Below are 5,185 nucleotides of genomic sequence, written 5' to 3' on the forward strand. Positions count from 1 at the left end.
AGCAAAACTTTACTCGCTTGAGATACCAAAGAGATTGTCAATGTAGAGAAAGCAAAAATCCTCAGCACTGGACTAATGAACATCATCCATATAAATGGAGAAAGGATTGAAGTTGTTAAAGACTTCCTTCCTTTTACCCTAATCAACCATCAACACTCATGGAAGCAGCAGTCAAGAAACTAAAGATGTATTGCATAGGCAAATCTATTGCACAAGACATCTTCAAAGTGTTGAAGAGCAAAGGTGTCGGTTTAAGGACTAAGGTGCACCTGACATAAGTCATAGTACTTTCAGTAACCTCAAAAAAGTTGGATAGTGAATAAGGAAAACCATAGAAGAATTGATGCATTTGGGTTATGATGTTGGAGGAGAATATTAAAATTACCATTGACTGTCAATAGAACAAACTGCTCTCTGTTGGAAGAAGTGCTCCTTGGGAGCCACGATGGCCAGACTTCATCTTTTATACTTCAGACATATTGTCAGGAGGAACCAGTCCCTGGAGAACCACATCATGCTCGGTAAAGTAGAAGGTGACTGAAAAAGAGGAAGATTCCCAACAAGATGGATTGGCACAGTGGCAGCAGCAATGGGCTCAGGCGTAGGATGATTGTGAGGTTGGCCCAGGACTGGGCAGTGTTTCATTCTTTTGTACATAGGTTCACTGAGTCAATACTGACTTGATGACTGCAAGGCATTTGAAATGGCTGCCTCACATGTCATCCTAAATATCACTACAAAAGGTGAAATGCTTTCTTTACTCTTTAATCATCAACTGGAGAAAATTGTAGGATTTCATAAAATCTGTGTGAGAATATAATCCAGTGTTTACCTAAAAGTCTAGTAGTGCAGGCACTATTTTCTTACAACTCATGTTTTCAGATTTTTCAATTCTAAGACCATGGGATTCTGAACCATTACTGTCTTTTTTGCTCCAGAGAACTGGAGGCATAGTACATTCCATATGTTGCAGTCCTCCCCACATGTATATATGTCATCTATCGCTCCTGAGAGATATGTCTTCCTTCTATGGTTACTGTATTGAGATAGCCATTGAGAGCTCATGGAAGAAATGAAGAGACGGAATCTACGTGGATGCCTCCAAATCCGAGTGGTTTTTCCAAACTCCCTTGAACATGGAGGATGCTACCACGGACTATGGTATAAACCTGCCAAGAAACCAGCTTTTGTACATTTTAAAAGACAATAAATTCCCAAGCACCATTCTGAGTGTCTGACTTACAAATATTGCACAAAAATCTGGCCCTGTTTAGTTTGCAAAGTATGCACAAGGATTGTAAATCAAGTAGGAAAGTATCAGCTCTGGCTCCTGTCCTCAACTCCCTACCTACCTCTCAGCTTTTTGCCTTTTGCCTCATGAATTCTGAGGAATTCATGCCTTTAGCCATTTTTTCTTCTTTTTTTCTTCATCTGTCCACTCAGTTGATAGACCTTTTATCAGCCTTCCCTAATTAGAGAATTACATAAGCAATTTATTCCACGTAACTATATGGAAATGTTTTCATTTCATGAAAGTTATTAAATTGGAAAGGTAAGTCATATAAATGGTTTCATTTTTAAGAAGTGAAGGGTGGGAAAAAAAAACAAGAACATTGCATGGTGAAAGCTGAGTGCTTCTGGATCTCATGTTGTTGTTGTTGTTATTATGTGCCGTGGAGTCGGTTCTGACTCATAGCGACCCTGCATAGGGTTTCTGAAGCTGTAAATCTTCATAGGAGCAGAAAGCCTCATCTTTCTGCTACGGCACAGCTGGTAGTTTCAAATTACTGACCCTAAGGTTACCAGCCTGATTTGTAACCACTACGCTACCAGAGCTCCTGGTTTACCAAATTTCCAATTACCCTTGTGATATCATTGTTGTTATTAAATGACATCAAGTCAGTTCCAAGTCATAGCAACCCTGTATAAGTTTTCCAAGGAACGACTGGTGAGTTTGAATTGTTGACCTTGTGGTAAGCAGTCCAGTGTTTTTCCTACAATGCAATACCAGGATTTTATGTGACATAATTGTTGTTGTCATTGTTGAATTGGTTTCAACTCATAGAAACACTGAACAGCGTTTTCAATAAGCAGGTGGTAAGCTTGAACCATTGACCTTACAGTTAGCAATCCAGTTGCAGAGCAGCTAATTATTTCTTATGTCCCTTCTAGCTAAATTTCTCCATTTTCTGTTTTGTGATGTATTGTAAACCCTAGCCTCTTTGCCTGTGATTATGCACCCATTTTGAAATGAAATGTTAAGGAATAAATATTAAGGTTCATGAGTAAAGGTTACAGTGAATCTAAGGATTAAGGATGCCCCATCTTAGTAGAGTATGTGACTCGACTCACCACCTTTACTTTCCCTTGGAGGCATGATCTGACTCCAATTTATAAGACTACTTTGGAAAAGCTACTTCTCTTGCCCTAGATCTTGCATCTTGCTCATTACATCAGACCTCCAGTTCCTGAGACCTTTGGCCCATCACATGACCTGATTCACCAGCTCCCACAACCGTGTGCATCAACAGCCTGTTGTCTGACCTGCCAATTTGGGTCCCTTAGCTCCTTAGACTACATGGGTGAGAAGATTCCTCCAGACTGATCTCTGAACTACAGATTTTGGAACTTGCCAGTCTTCAAAATTACATGAGCCATTTCTTTTGACAATTGTGGGTTTTATGAGATGTTGCAGCATGTTGCAGAACCCTGGGACTTGAGGGAAGAAGGAAGGAGTAGTTATTGATATCAAGGGCTATGAAGGAGTATAATGTATTGAAAAAGTCAAACAACTGGGGTATCTTTAACTTTCAACTCATAGGGACCAGCCCTGTGCTAAGCTTTATCAAAGAAATTTTTCAGCAACAGTGCTTATCCTCCAGCACTCCACCATGACTCCCTGTGATATAAATGGGATGTACTTAACAAGATATTTGTTGGTATGGTGGCTTTATTAGGCATATATTCTCCCTTGCCTGTATCTCACCCTAAAGGCTAGAAAGGCCCAATACTGCCTTTCTCAGCCTCTCTTGCAGTAAAAGAGAAGTCTGTTGGAGGATTCTAGGAGAGGTGTTTGTTTCTCTGTTAAGAGAAAAGTATAGGAAGAGAAAAGCTCTTTGTCCAATGTTTCTTTCTTCTGAAGATGCTTGTATGAGGAAACGATGGTGGAAGCTTCTGTTGCCATCTTGCAACAAGGAGAAGGCTAAGGAGCTCTGGTAGCATAGTGGTTATGAATCGGGCTGTGAACCTTAAGGTCAGCAGTTCAAAACTACCAGCTGTTCTACAGAAGAAACATGAGGCTTTCTGCTCCCGTAAAGAATCCTGTCACTACGAATCAGAACTAACTCCATGGCACATGACCACCATCACAAAGGAAATTGCAGACACACTGACAGGGACTTGATATGATTCAGTTCCTGAAGTATTACTAAACAACTAGTAGTTCTGGTGTGGTACTGTAGGATAAGCACTAGACTGCAAGGTCTATTTGAACCCCAAGGTGGCAGTTCAAACCTCGGAATCACTCCTAGGAAACCCTATACTGAGTCGCTATGAGTTGGAACTGACTCAGTGCTTATCTTACAGCACCACACCAAATTTTCTAGAGTTAAGTACTATTTAGAAAAAAAAAAATGTGATGAGTAAAGGAGATGGGGAATGCTGCGTGTGGTATTTTATATAGACTGGCCGACTTGAAGTGATATTTGAAAGGCTTGGAGGAAATTAGGTAGCAAGCCATGTAGATTTCTTCAGATAAAGTGAACACCATATGCAAAGTCCTGAGAAAGAACATGCTTGGTGTATTCAAGGAGCAACAGGAAGAGCAGAGACACTAGAACTGAGTAGAAAATGGGGTAAATGATAGGAAATGCAAAAGAGAGACCATGAGTCCAGATATTTTAGGGGCTTGGAAGCTATGGTAAGGACTTGGGATTTTATTCTGGATGAGACAAAAAATCATGGGAGTAATTTGAGCATGGGTGGAGGGAATGTGGAATTTAAATTTAAATGGTATTTTTCTACCTCTTGAATATAAAAAATGATCAAGGAAGTTAACAAGGAGACAAGTTAGGAAGCTATTGTAATAATATAGGCAAAATAACTAGACTCTAAATATATTTTGAAAATCAAGTCAACAGAATTTGCTGATGTTTTTAGTGCAGAGAGTTGTGCTAGCATGATACTTAAGATATGAGAAAAATAAACTCCTCTTGTTTAAGTCACCGTTAGCATGGTGATCTCACATTTACTTTGCTCCTAATACATCCAGGAGCAAAACTGTTTATTTTCTTCATATGTTATTTTCTTCCTAGTCTTACAAATTTAATGTGAGTGACTGAAGTCTTCGATCATATTAATCTCTTAAGAAAGGAACTATAAAGTAACATAACTAATATTGTTTTTGTTAAGTGCCTTTGAGTCTGCTCTGACTCATAGTGACCCTGCCTAGGGTTTCCGAGTCGATACATCTTTGCAGGAACAGAAAACCTCATCTTTCTGCTGAGGAGAGGCTGGTGGTACCTTGTGGTTTGCAGTCCAATGCTTATCCTACGGATCTATAGTACCATCCACTCTATTAGAAACTAAAACTGAATATAAAGAACATCATTGAGACCTACAAAGGTTACATGATTTGACAAAAGTCACACAGCGAGTTAATGAGAGTTGAGATTAAAACTCAGGTTATGATCTAAATTCAGATTTCCAACAATTACATAAAATAATAATACAAAAAAAAAAAGACCAGTTTCCATCGAGTTTCCTATCAATGGTTTTATAGTGTGTCCAAGTAGAACTGTGTTCTACAGAGCTTTCCGTGGTCAGTTTTTCAGAAGTCTAGTGCTAAGTCTTTCTTCCAAGGTACCTCTGGGTAGACACAAACCTCCAATCTTTCAGTTAGCAGCAGAACATGTTAACCATTTACATCATGCAGGGTCTCCAATACAAAATAGCTGAAGCTATTTGCCTATTATAGTTGGAACTGATAGTCAGTTTTAACACAGGGCAGCACTCCCTTCCCACGTGGATACCAGGCTCGTATAGCATCTAGTGAACTTTCCTTGCCCAGCTATGAGTCCCACATGACAGGGACTTACTACATTTGACAGCAGCAGGGGCATCCATCTCTCTGGAAGCAAAAATGAAGGAGGATAGGGTTGACTTAGTGAGATTTTGCCATGGAGAA

This window comes from Chrysochloris asiatica, unplaced genomic scaffold, assembly GCF_000296735.1.
Source record: "Chrysochloris asiatica unplaced genomic scaffold, ChrAsi1.0 scaffold00224, whole genome shotgun sequence".
In the NCBI taxonomy this organism is placed as follows: Eukaryota; Metazoa; Chordata; class Mammalia; order Afrosoricida; family Chrysochloridae; genus Chrysochloris; species Chrysochloris asiatica.